This window comes from Peromyscus californicus, unplaced genomic scaffold (assembly GCF_007827085.1).
Source record: "Peromyscus californicus insignis strain IS unplaced genomic scaffold, ASM782708v3 Scaffold_4__1_contigs__length_199733344, whole genome shotgun sequence".
Lineage (NCBI taxonomy): Eukaryota > Metazoa > Chordata > Mammalia > Rodentia > Cricetidae > Peromyscus > Peromyscus californicus.
In genome coordinates this window covers 51475967-51490278 of record NW_026294562.1, presented here as the reverse complement: position 1 = coordinate 51490278, position 14312 = coordinate 51475967, and the positions used below count along the sequence as shown (strand labels likewise).

Genomic DNA, 14312 nt, shown 5'->3' with positions numbered 1-14312 from the left:
CTAATCTGAGGGGTATCAATGAATCTACTTAAACGAAACTCTTCAGTCCATTCACTTTGTTCTTCTAAGACAAAATTCTATCTCCACAGCTTCAGTTGTGTTCTCATACTTAGCTCCTCTCTGTCCCTTCTCCTCCTGTCCTCTCATAGTTCTAAGTTCTCTCCATCTCGTTCTCATCTTTGTCTTCATTCATATCTCCATCTTCGTTCCTTCTTCTCCTCTTCCCATAACCCGTCTCCCTACACATACCATCAGCAATCCTCTGCCCTGCTGCTTCTGGTCGGGCCGGGTGAGTCTTCTCGGTAGCTAGGAAACCTGCTTGAATGTACCTGGTAAGAAAAAAGCCCTTCATTCTGGGCTAATTGTTTTAGGGGAACTCTGGGGATGCCATTTGGCGTGAGGAAGAAAGGAGGGTCTGAGCTTAATTTGCACAAGAAACAAAGCTATGTACCTAATGTCCGCCTTATCCGACTGACCTGGGTGATGTCTCCGTATAGATATTTACCTTAATTCAGGAGACTAGCAGGTAGTCTGGAATGCTTATTCTGTCTGCCACTTACTTGTCTTTGGATGTTTGAGAGGTAACTCGGATAAAATACACTGTTAGAAGTTCTTAGAAGAATTAATTGGAAAAGCACACGAGAAAATCATTGCAGGAACTGGGTAATATATATTTAAAAGCTAGTGTCACCGAGACGCCTTGAGGCTTGGCTTTTCCTCTGGAGGAGCCCTGCTTCTTCCAGACATTAGCCTTGGCTATAGTCGGCTGAATTCCTGCTTCATGTTTTTGCGGCCCACAGCAGGCACCGACCTAGGAAACATCTGGCGTTTTACTTTTGAGATAGGGCTTCATGTTGACTTGCTGTGTAGCCACTGGTGGCCTTGAATCTGTGTTCCTGCTGTCTCTACTTCCCAAGTGCTGGATCACAGGCATGGGCTACTTGCTCAGTTGATCCAGTGCTAGGGCTTTAACCCAGGGCTTTGTGTATGCTGGGCAAGCACTTTAAGAAGTGAGTTACACTCCCAGTCCTCTCCCCACTACATCTCATCAATTTTTGCTCCAGTCCTACCAGCCAGGAATTATTGTTAATAAGCCTACTTTACAAATGGGGAGGCCGACTGCAGTCTCACAGGCAGGAAGAGGTGGATCTTGGCTCCAAATTCAGCTTTAACTCAAGAGTCCGTTCCCTTCCTGCCGGGAAATCCTCTGCAGAGTGCAGGGACTGCGGCGGTAAGCTCTGCCACCACTTGGTTCAGCTTAATGGTTTTGCAAAGCAATGGCTGCCTTGGGCAGGAGGGCAACATCCTCCTCTTTTGTAGATCCGAATCAGTTCAGATATTTACGCTCTTGGGCTACAGGTCCCCATAAAAGGGCTAAATGGAGCATGTAAGATGTCACGCCATCAAGCATGCATGGTTTCACCTTGGTCGGTTCATCTCTATGGCTGATCTTGGAGCGCAGAGCCAAGAAGAGACAGGCCAGTAGAGTCCAGCTTAATGGAAGGGTACCATCTAACAGGGGCATTCAAGCAAGAGCCTCACAGGTTGACGGTAACAGCAGGCCGATTGGGATTTGCTGGGTACCAGAAGCCATCTTGATCATTCCCCACATATTAGCACATCTAACCCTCACTACATGCAAGTGGAAAAGATCAGATCCTCCCCATGGGTGAAGAGGCGCAGAGAGACTGCCTGCCTTATCTGGGGTCACGCAGCTAGTAAAGGAAGCAGCTAGTAAAGGAAGCAGCCACTATTTGAAGCAGGTTCACCTGCCTCCAAGGCCACACTGCTAACCACTTTGATAGCACCTCGTGGGTTGTGTTAGAGGTTCTCTGAGCTCCTTTCAAAAAATCTTCCTTTTGATGACATGGTTTTTTTCATCCTTTTTTTGTTAGGTTGGTTGGTTTTTTGTTTTTTGTTTTTTGGTTTTTTTTGTTTTGTTTTGTTTTGTTTTTTGAGACAGTGTCTCTGTATAACCCTGGCTGTCCTGGAACTTGATTTGTACACCAGGCTGGCCTCTAACTCGGAGATTCACCTGCCTCTGCCTCCTGAATGCTGGGATTAAACGTGTGCACCACCACTGTCCAGTCTTAATCAAAAAAAAAAAAAAATCAGAAGTGGGAAGCCGGGGGATGCGGATGTAGCTCAGTTGGTAGAGTGCTTGCCTAGCATGCATGAGGCCCTGGGTTCGATCCCCAGCACTGTATAAAACTAGTGATGCCACCACTCAGTGGCACAAGTGTGCAATCACAGCACTCAGGAGGTCAAAGCAGGAGGATCCTAGAAGTTCAATGTCATCCTCTGCTAGATAGTGAATTCAAGGCCAGTTTAGGCTACAGGAAACCTTAATTCAAAAGAAAATAAATGAAGATATTTAAGAGCCCTAACTTTGGGGCCTTATGGACATGCCTTTATATCAGAGATCTGTCACAGACCGGCCAAGGAGGCTTGTCTAGTCATGACAGTAGGAGGTGGCTGCTTCCTGGGCTCAGTAAAGAGAGATGAAACAGCCAGAGAGTGAAGGAAAGTCTGAATGGTGCCACATGATGGCCGTGGGGGAGTGGTGGGTGATGGGACTGTGTAGACAGATCATGTATCCAGAGACGCCAGTGGACAGGGCTCCATCTCTAGTTTCTCTGCACTGGAACCAGCAAGCCTTAGTGAGGAAGGAATGGCAGAACAGGACCAAACTTTCAAAACTGCTTCGAGAGACTGGAGTAGCAGGCTGGTCAGTAGCATGTTTTCCAGGCAAGATGAGGACCTGAGGTCAATCCCCAGAACCCACATTTTCTAAAAGGAGGGAAGGATGGAGAGATGGCTCAGCACATGTTGCTCTTCAGCCGGGCGGTGGTGGCACACACCTTTAATCCCAGCACTTGGGAGGCAGAGCCAGGCAGATCTCTGTGAGTTTGAGGCCAGCCTGGGCTACAGAGTGAGTTCCAGGAAAGGCGCAAAGCTACACAGAGAAACCCTGTCTCGAAAAAAGCAAAAAACAAACAAACAAAAAAAACAAACAAACATGTTGCTCTTGCAGAGGACCCAGGTTTAGTTCCCAGTACCCACATGGTGGTTCACAATCATCTCTACTCCAGTTCAAGGAGATCCGATGCCATCTGACCTCCACAAGCACCATGAACACATATGGTGATGTTGTGTGACCAAACCTTTCCTGGGGAGACACAACATATACATCTACTCACCCCAGGTAGGCAGCCCTTGACAGACAAAAGTACCAGAATCCTATCTACCATCAAAGTCCAACTTGATTAACCAGTGAGTTTTACTGAGGTTAGTGACAGGTGTGTGGTGAAGGGTAACTTACAGGAACCAAAATGATTCAGACAGTTGCATCACCAAAGCCCACCCCAGCATGGGTGACAGTTCACAAAGCAGGGAACCTGGAGCACACTGAACAGCCTGTAGGCAGCTCAAAAAGTTGAAGAGTGTCCTTTCCAGGTGCCTCAGTTGGTCTAAACCTCACCCAGGCAGCTCAGTTGGTTTCTGCTTCTTCCAGGAAGCTGGTCTGGTCTCAAGAGTCTTCTTTGCAGCCTGGCTTGTCTAAGAGGGACTCTCAGCTTTTATAGCTGGCACAGAGAGGCACAGTGAATCTGATCAGTTTCAGGGACTTCCTGAAGCTATTTTGAGTCCTTTACCATTCTGCTTAAAGAACTTTCCTGCAAGATGGAATGCTTCAATCTCAGAGGAAACTATTGTGTGAACATGTGTGTGTGTGTGTGTGTGTGTGTGCACACGCGCGCGCGCGCGCGCGCGCACACACACACACACACACACACACACACACACACACACACACACCACACATTAAAAAAAAGCCAGATATGGTAGCATATGCCTGTATTCCTATCATTTGGAAAGCAGAGATAAGAGGACGCTTGCTTGGAGCTCGCTAGTCCACTGGCCCAGCCTACTGGGCAAGTTTCAAGGCAGTGAGACACCCTGTCTCAAAACACAAGGCCAACTATGGAAACAGTTTGGTCAGTAAAGTGCTTGTCACGCAAGCATGAGGACCTGAGCTTGATCTCCCAGAGACACACGAAAAAGTTGGGGACAGCAGCCTGTGCTGGTAATCCCAGCCCCGAAAAAGGAGAGATGGGGATGGATCGCTGGGGCTCACTGGCCAGCATCTAGCTGATCTGTGAGTTCCAGGTTCAGTGAGAGACTCCATCTAAAAAATGCAGATGGAGCCGGGCGGTGGTGGCGCACGCCTTTAATCCCAGCACTCGGGAGGCAGAGCCAGGCGGATCGCTGTGAGTTCGAGGCCAGCCTGGGCTACCAAATGAGTTCCAGGAAAGGCTCAAAGCTACACAGAGAAACCCTGTCTCGAAAAACCAAAAAAAAAAAAAAAATGCAGATGGATAGTGACTGAGGAAGATACCTGACGTTGATCCCTGGCCTTCCCACAACATGCACACCCATGTGCACACACAAACATACATACACACACACATAAAAACAACGATTTAAAAAAATAAACATGGTGGACAGAGTCTAAGCAGTAACAGTTAAGGCTGTCCTCTGACTTCCACATGCAAATGTAAATGTACATACAGGGTGAGTGAACACACACGCATGCTCACTTCGGGGACTCTGTTCATGGAGTGACATCATCACTGGGAATACAAATGCTCTGAGTCTAATATGTTAAATGCAATCTCTCCCCAGCTCCCTTCTTCTCAACGACATAGACTCCCAGGATGGCTCTCTCCTCACTCCACACTCCTAGCATAACTCTGTGCTTCCTCCTTCAGCCGACCATGAACATTTCCTGGAAGAACAGTGCTGATTTGATGGCTGTTCTGGCTCGGCCTGTTCTGTTCACTGTCTCCTCTGGTGAGCTTGTTGATCTTGCACAAGATTTAAAAATTTATGACTCCCTCAGAAGATGCTGCAAGATGAGCGAACAGGAGCCCGTCTCAGTCTCACACAGCAAAGGAGATTCTCCAAAGCCATCAGCAAGACAGACACTCGGGGAAGGGGTTAGAGGGAGAGCTGGGCTCATAGCCCAAACCCAAGCCTCTCCGCCCTAAGCCTGTTTCTCGGCCGCAAGCTGGAATCATGGAGAAACGGTTCAGAGTGAAGTGGAGGATCCAGAAAAGACAGTGTTCAAGTACTGAACACACAGCCTGCCACACAGACAGGACTCAGTGAACAGCATGGGCAGTACTACACTCCCAGCCTGCCTTGAGTTGGAATGGCTGGTGCTGTGGGAGGAGCCACTCTGTGCCATTCCCATCTGAGGTCCCCTGGAGTTGGTACAAGGTTCCCCTCAAGGATGGAGAGTGAATGTGGGACCTGGCAGATGGGAACAGCCTGGTGATCTATTATGGCAGCCTGCTGTGATTTAAATGTGTCCCCCAAAAATCCATCTGTCGAAAACTTAACCCCCCAAATTCGTGTGTTTGATAGTATAGAGATGTGATTAGGGTTAGATGATGTCAGGCAGGTTGGGCCCATGATAGCAGCTTTAGTGGCGTGATGTGAAGAGAAGGGACCCTTGAGCAGACACCCTTTCTATCTAACAGGTACTGACTTGTCCCTCTGCCACTGGACGACCAGTACAAAGGTCATCACCAGATGGCACCATACTCTGGACTTCCCAGTCTCCAGAGCTGTAAACTAAATAGACTTCTGTTTCGGATTGACCAGTCAGTGGCATTCTGTGATGGCAGCAGAAAACAGACTAAACCACAGCCTGAGCCCACTAACACATGCCCGTCTGTACCTGCAGTATTCCACGCGGGCACACGAGTGCTCTGCCAGTGAGAGGCCCAGAGTGAGGACAATAAAGATGTCTCACCAAGACCACAGTCCATGACACGTAAGACAAGCAAAAAGCAGATACGTCCTGCTAGGAGCCACCAAGTTCTGGGGTCTCCATACACAACTCAGCCCATCCTGACTTTTAGGCATCCTTATCTTCAATATTGATGGATTGACCGACTGACTGATGAGTCTACATGATTATGTGTGAGGACGCCTGTGGGCCACAGCATGTGTGTAAAGATCAAAGGTCAGCCTCCGGTGTTGGCCCTTCACACTCACCTGTTCGCATCTGTGCTTCATACTCCGGGCTCCTGGTTGCAGAGCTTCTAGGGGATCCTCCTGACTCAACCTCCCATATTGCCATAGCTACTCTGAGACTACAGATATAGCCCACTGAACCCAGCTTTACACAGGTTCTGAGGATTTGAACTCAGGTCATCAAGCTTTCCCAATGAGCACTTTTACCCACTGAGACATCATCCCTGGCCCAATCTTCATAATTTTAACTTACTTGTTTTTATTTTATAGTGCTGGGGATAGAACCCAAGGCCTTACAGGAATACTAGGCCAGGGCTTTATCACTGAATTATATGTCTGTGATTAAGCATCATAATTTTTTGTTTGTTAGGTTTTGTTTGTTTGTTTGTTTGTTTGTTTCATTTTTCGAGACAGGGTTTCTCTGTGTAGTTTTTGGTGCCTTTCCTGGATCTTACTCTGTAGCCCAGGCTGGCCTCGAACTCACAGAGATCCATCTGGCTCTGCCTCCCAAGTGCTGGGATTAAAAGCGTGCGCCACCACCGCCTGGCAAGCATAATTTTTAAACACTACATTGCTATATTTTGTATGTTAAATGTCTGTTAATGTGTTAAAGCCTGGGTCCCCACAGTGGCACTACTGGTAGGTACTGTGGCCCTTTAAGAGGTGGAGCAACACCAGAGGTCCTTAGGTCACTGGAAGCATGTTCTCAGGGATTGGTGACCCTGGCTCCCTCTTCCTTCTTTTGCTTCCTGACCACAAAGTGAACAGTTCTCTGCCACACACTTCCTGCCATAACTGGCTGACTCCCCCATTAGAAGCCAAAGCAATGGGTCTGCCCAGTCCTAGACCAGAACCTCTGAAACCTTGAACCAAACATCTTTTTTGTATTTATACGTTAATTATCTCAGCTGTTTCATCATAATGAAAACCTAAAACACTGTTTTTCTTTATAATTAAGTGCAGCAGTTTTAGCATACTGTATGAGATCTGCCGCTCTCTCTTCTTGAAGCCCCAACCTAATGTTTTCCCACTGGATGCCCTCTGTCCTCGCCCCACCAGGAACATTGCTGCCCTCTCCAAACACACCCTGCACTCCCCAAGTGCCTGCCTCTGACTGCACAGTCTCCTCTGCCCGCAATCCCTCTCCCTGCACAGATCTCCTCAATGGTTCCTGAGGCGACAAGAGATCATTCTCCAGCTGCATTTGTGTTTGCAAAGGTGAAAGCCATATTTAGGAAGTGGGATTTTGTGTGCTACCAACTACTAGAAGCATCAAGAGGCTAGTCTTGAGGTCCAGTGGGACCTGACTCGGGAGCTGCAGCACCCACTAGAGACTGAGGTCTTGGGCAGGAGCCTCAGACAAGAGAGAGTAGGTAGAGTGCAGGCCCCAAACAGCAGTGTGGGGCTCCCAAGAGGAGACGGCTCCCTGATGTTTTAGGAGGGATAGAGACAAACTGGAAGACCCGGCGGGCAAGCAGCAAGACATCTCACTGCTTCTGCTTCTCAGCTTCAGTGGGGATGATAAGAGCGCTCCTGCTTTTCTGTACGAACACTTCACATATGGTAAGCAACTTCTCAGCTTACAGTCTCAGACTCAGGCTCCCAGAGGTGATGACTGACCAAATCAGGGGAGGAGGCACTGTTTGACTGTCTTCCTGACACTGACCAGGCAACAGGCCATGTGACCCAGGTTCCCAGCTCCAAACCTCTGGCAACGTTGCCTAGGGGCCTGTTAGGTGGCAGGGGTCTCTGTGGTTTCTAGAAACTATACCTGCACACACATCACTGAAACAAAACATTCTGGACACTGACCACCATTTTATCCCCTTTGGTGACAAACTGATACTTGTGCCAGAGCAAGCCACAGATATCCTTTGAATCTTTGTCCGTACACAGGGCTCTGGCTGGTGATTGACTAAGACAACCCAAGGATAGTACAGTAGGGAGGCCTCAGTACTCAGCTCCTTCCTTCTGGCCTCTGGAGACAGACCAAGGACATGCCTTCTGGGAAAGCTGTGGAAGCAACTCTGTGTGTGTGTGTGTGTGTGTGTGTGTGTGTGTGTGTGTGTGTGTGTATGTGTGTGTGCGTTGGTGAGTGGGTGTGTGTGGGTGTGTGTATTACTGAGTCTTTTTTTCTTAAACATAATTTTTTATTGATTCTTTGGGAATTTCCCATCGAAAACCCCAATCCCATTCATTTTCCAGTCCTTCCATATCTACCTTCCACCCTTGTAACCTCCCCCTCCCCCCCCCCCCCCGAAAGGAAATAAAAAATAAAAGGAAAAAAAAACAGCCGGGCAGTCATGGTGCATACCTTTAATCTCAGCACTCAGGAGGCAGAGGCAAGCAGATCTCTGTGAGTTTGTGGCCAGCCTGGTCTACAAAGTGAGTTCCAGAACAGCCAGGGCTGTTACACAGAGAAACCGTCTCTTGGGCAGTGGGAGGCGGGAATTCTCCCCAACCTCTGCTAGGCACGACCTGCTCCTCTATCTACTACAGCCTTCTCTGACTCCTGGCACAGCTGTGTGAGTCTCCAGTTCTGCTGTACATGTACCATTCTGCTCCTCCATCTTGTCTGCCTCTCCATCACATTCATCACAGCGGCACTGGAAGCTGTGGTGTGTCACACAGTATATACCCTTTTGCCCAAATAGCTTTACTTGCAAATTTTCATTGCAATGTCATCGGTCTAGTGCAAGGCCTCTAGCTTCTGCTACACTATCAATACTGGACCCTCGCCGAGATTCCTCTTTGATATCCTCCTGTTGTCCTGAGTCATGGAGACCCTTTGGCTATGGTTCTGCAGAACCAGCCCCTTTTCCCATCCAGTAGCTCACAGATGGAGTAGATGTTGGGGTGGGCCAACTCAAATCCCTGAATCTGGGCCTGGATGGTAGCTGAGTTGGTCAGCCTGTCAGCTGTCCTGTGCCCACACCACCAGGGCCAGCTCTCCTACGCTGCCTAGGTGAGGGGCGAGGAGTTGCTGAGTCTTGAACGCAAGGCCTGGTATATATGAGGTAAGAGCTCTACCACAGAGCTATGCTCCTGGATCCCTGGACCTGTTGAGCCTTTAAGGCATAGTAGAGGTGCCACATTGGCAATCAGTTCTGAGGCTGGAACTCTTAAGCATGGTTTGAAGGAGAATAACTCACATACAGGTAGTCAGGGACACCCTGGTGTGGATGAGGTCACTATTCAGAGTATATGGAGAAGGAGATTAGCGTATCACAAAGTCATCATTTTCCATGACTTAGATGTGACTCACAGAGGCAAAGATATGACTAGAGATGCAGCCGGAAGCCCAAGGAAATGTCAGACCGTAAAGCCAAGGGTGGAGGTTTCTCCTACTGTTCAGACGCAATGGCAACAGTTGTCTAAGGTCTGCTTGGTCTGAGGATGCAGAGGTCACAGTGTGCTTGGGAAGGAACGCTATCCTAGAGTAATGAGGTGGAAAGCTAGTGACACAGCATGAGTCCACTGTCCCTAGTTGCACTGGTGACACACGATGAGTCTGCTCTACTAAGACAGGCTGGTGATACACCATGAGCCTTCTGTTCTAAGATGTGTCCAACTGCGGCACACAATAACAAGGAAAGGACTATGGAGCCAAGTCTCCAGCTTACCACAGGAAAGGTGGTTTTTTCATATTCACACAGTCTGAAAGAATTTAGGTGGCCCTCCTGCTTTGTGTAGCCCACTGTTCTGACCAAGTAGCCTCTGGGAAATCAGTAGCAGTACAATGGCAGGTTGAAGGGCCTGAGGACCAAGGCCTTTCATTCCTTTTACCCACATTCCTCTGGCCTGACTGATAACACAAGTCCTTACTGAGGCTCCCTCCGGTTTGCTGTGTGTCTAGAAGCCCCACCCCACCCCCCACCACCACCATAAGCCATTTACGCAGAAAATGGAAATGATATAGAAAGCAGAAATGGTTTCTCACCCTCATCTCTGGCACTGCCAACCCTCTTGTTTGCCAAATCAAGGTTTACTTCACACTTGGGGCACAAGCCCCCATGTCCAGCTCAAAGTCCAGATCTGTGGTGATATGCAGTAGTCTTGTCTCATGCTTGTGTGGCTTCTCTTTGTCCAACCACTCAGCCACCAAAGACCCGGCAGGCCACCCTGGCCACCTGCTCAGGGCGGGCGGGACAGCCAGCCACTGCTGGGCTCCTGAACTTCTTTCCATCTTCCCACTGCCCAGCTCTTCTCCCTGGGTGGGTGGGGAATCTTCCTTTGACATCCTACTCCTGGACTATAAGGAAGTAGGATGGCAGAGCAAGCTATCCCTAGGAGCAGCATACCGCCCCCACTGGTAGCCCAGTGTCTGGTTGGAGTAAACGGTCCATAGTATTAGTCATCACTTGCTGTTCAAATAGCAAAGGAGAAATTGCATGTGTTCAGGCAAGATGGATGTACTAACTGCCTAGAGCTGGAGATACTAAGAAACTACCTTAAAAAAAAATTGAGGGCTTCAGTAGGTAAAAGTGCTTGTTATTATTAGCCTGGAGCGTTCAATCCCCAGAACCACATGGTGGAGGGAGAGGACTTCCAAAAGTCCACAGACTGTCTTACATGCCTGGTCCTGCCCACCCACAGGTTTTTAAAGTAAAAAGAAAAAAAATTGAAGTGGCAAGTTCTCCAGTTTAAGGGACAAATTCTCATTCCCACTGGCCAGTCAATGACTTTTCTCCCTGTAAGCAAGGCCACATTGGAGCCCAATTTACCACCTGCATCAATTATCAACTGTGGCAATGATGGTACATAACAAATCAGCCCAAACATGGTGGCATGAACTAATAAGCCAGAGTTTGTGGGTTAGCAATTAGGACTGGGTGTGGCTAATTCTAGTCTTTAAATTTACTTTTATTTTATTCATATGAGTATCTTGCCTGCATGTATGTCTATGTACCACGTGTATGTAGTACCTGTGCAAGCCAGAGAAAGATACTGCCCTGGAACTGGAGTAACAGCCAGTTGTGAGTTGCCATGTGGGTGCTGGGAACCCAACTCAGGTCCTCTGCAAGAGCAGTGAGAGCGTTTAATTGCTCAGCTTAATTCTTCTTGTCTTTACCAGATTCACCGGTCAGTTGAGACTGGGCATGGCTTAGACATAGTCCCTCACTCTCCACACATGTGGCCTGGGAAGGCTGATGGACAGCAGCAGAGGCAGGAGAACTAGAGTGAGCACTCATCATGAAAGCTTCATGATCACTGACAAATCGGTAGCCAATGTCAGGACCATGGCTGATCCTATCGAAGCTGCACAGCAAAGGATAAGGCTGCCCGGCTTAAGAGTCTGGCAATCCAGATTGAGGAGTTGAATTCAGAATAAGGAACTTTTATATGTATGGCCTTAAAGATCCCGTGGCCTGGTATCCTCATCACAACTGCAAATAGACCTATCACCCAAGGCTAGCTTCTGTCCTGCTGCTGCCTTTGGGGGTCAGTGGCAGAGACACACAGACAAGGCCTCCCAGGCCTTCCATTTAGCCATTTCTCTTCAGCAGTCCCCGCAGTGTGAGCTGTATCTCATTGATCTGTCTGTGTGTCTGGTACTGGGCATAGCACACTGCTTGGCAATCAATGGAATAAAGCACAGAAGACAACAGTGAGGACTTCAAGGGAAGACAAGGCACACTCTTCTCCATCCCCAGCATCTAGTGAAAACCATTACAGTCTATCTTTCCAATTAGATTTCTGAGCAGCACTCATCCTGCTTCTGCTTAAACAGGAGACACGCTATCTAATCCAGTATCCACTGAAACCTCCCACAGCATGACCCTGCTGAGGGATGGGAGCCCGGAGCAGCAGGGGTTGGGGAGCAAGGGTCCAGCTCAAAAGAGGGCTAGCCTCAGGGTCTCCAGCCTCAGGAGGAACCAGTGCTGGTTTGTCAGTAACAGCCTTGGAGCAGGAGCTGTGATGGGGTGAAAACCAACCTGGGGACCGTGGAATGAGGTCCCTATGTGCTTTCTGAAAACACTCATCCAACCCTCAGCCATCCCCCTCACCCACACTCTGAGGAAACAGGCAGCCAGTGACAGGACAACCCTGTAAGCACCAGACTTTGTCTCTCCTTCCCAGGAGAGTAGGAAATATTCAAAGCAGGATGGGAATTCTAATCCTTCCCTCTTGCTCTCCCCTCCCTAAGTCTAAAGGAAGTCTGAGCTCAAACTGTCAGCAAGAGAGCTTGGCTTTGTGTGTCCTACTTGGAGGGCTTAAGTAATTAAGTCTGCAGTGGCTAAGGCTGTGACCATCTCTCTGTGAAAAATCAATGCCCCGGGGTACTCATTACAGTTTGAATATGAAATGTCTCCCACAGGCTCATATACTGGGGACTGTGTTGCCAGCTGATGGGCTTTTGGGAAGTCACTGGCTCCTGAGGGCTCTGACCTCATTCCTTATGGAGTTATCATATGGTGGCATTATTTGAAGGTAGTGAAAAGTAAGAGGTGGGGCCTAGTTGGAGGAAATAGGTCCTGAAGACACACCCAGGATGCATCTTGTCCCTTCTGTTTCTCTCTACTGCCTGGCCACTATGAGATGGGGAAGGTTGGCCCTCCATACCCTTCTGCTGTGGCGCTCTGCCAACCATGGACCATAACTTTTGAAACTGTGAGTCAAAACAAATCCTTCCTCCTTTTAAGTTATGTATGCCAGGCATTATTTTACAAGAAGTGACTAACAGTTCTACAGGGAGCCACCAGAGGGTAGCTACAGCTGAGTCATCGGAGATCAGTAGCCTTCCACAGACTGCGGCAAGATCTACAAAGGGGCTCATGCCATGAAGAAGTGTGGCACATGGTAGCCCTGGGGGCCATTGCCTCCTTTCAGACCCTAGTCCTATTACTTCCTATCTGTGACTCTGAGCAAGCAACCCATTCTACCAAGCCTTATTTCCTACCAATAGGGGGGAAATGGTAAACAAGGATTAAATGATAAGATCTACATAAAACCCTTAGCCATCTGGGCACATGGCCAGAGTTAACCATTTACTATGGCTACTATTGTGTCCCTAGGGTACCAGGTACCACACTGAGCACTTTCAATGCATCCTTTAGTCCTTGTCTCTCCCTGCACTAGAAAGTTAGGTTCAGGAGCATCCACAGGAGAGAAGCAGAAGCTGGAGAAGAAATGTGGCCAGTCACCTGACTGACCAGTGATGGTTCTAGGATTCTGAGCATGAGTTCTAAAAAGCTGTTGTTGGTGGTGGTTTTTTTATGTGCATTAGTGTTTTGCCTGCATGTACAGCTATGTGAGGGTGTTGAATCCCCTGGAACTGGAATCACAGATAGTTGTGAGCTGCTATGTGGATGCTGGGAATTGAGCCCAGGTCCTCTGGAAGAGCAGCAATCAGTGCTCTTAAGCCCTAGCCTATCTCTCCAGACCCACTGCTTTAGTTTTACAGATTTGTTGCAGGACTAGGAATTGAACCTAAGATCTCATGCATGCTAGGCAAGTGCTTAACCACTGAGCCATACTCTGATCCCCAATTCCCAAATGCCTGCTCTTAACAGCTTTGTTATTTTCCCTGTATGTGTTCTAGGGTAAAATAGGCACTTTTTTTAGCTTACATTTTTTTTTAAAAATGTGTGTGTGGTGTGTATGTGTGCACTTGTACAGATGCCCTCTGACATCAGGAGGTCAGATGCCCTGGAGCTAGAGTTACAGTGGTTATGAGCTGCCTGAGTTTTGGGAACTGAACTTGGGTCCTCTTCAAGAATAGCAATTGTTCTTAACCATTGAGCCGTCTCTCTTGATCCAAATTTTTATTATATTAAATTATGAGTCTGTGTGGGGTATGTGCATGTGAGTGCAGGTGCTGTGGGATGGTCTGTATGTCAAATGTGTTGCTGATTGGTCAATAAATAAATCAATGATTGGCCCGTGGCCAGGCAGGAAGTATAGGCGGGACAAGGAGGAGAATAGAGCTGGGAAGTGGAAGGCTGAGGCAGAGAGACACTGCCAGCCGCCATGATGACAAACAGCATGTAAAGATGCCGGTAAGCCATGAGCCATGTGGCAAGGTATAGATTAATGGAAATGGATTAATTTAAGCTGTAAGAACAGTTAGCAAGAAGCCTGCCACGGCCATAGAGTTTGCAATATAAGTCTCTGTGTTTATTTGGTTGGGTCTGACGGCTATGGGACTGGCGGGTGTCAGAGATTTGTCCTGACTGTGAACCAGGCAGGAAAACTCTAGCTACATGCAGGTGTACATGGAAGCCAGAGAGGCTGGATCCCTCTGGAGCTGAGTTACAGGAAGTTGTGAT

General features: G+C 48.3%; 1 non-coding gene across 1 annotated transcript; it reads left to right on the top strand.

Moving 5' to 3' along the window:
- The first annotated feature begins 2133 nt into the window (after window positions 1-2133).
- On the top strand, window positions 2134-2207 carry Trnaa-agc (transfer RNA alanine (anticodon AGC)). Its single transcript has one exon. It is a non-coding gene; the product is annotated as a tRNA-Ala (tRNA).
- The last annotated feature ends 12105 nt before the right edge of the window (window positions 2208-14312 follow it).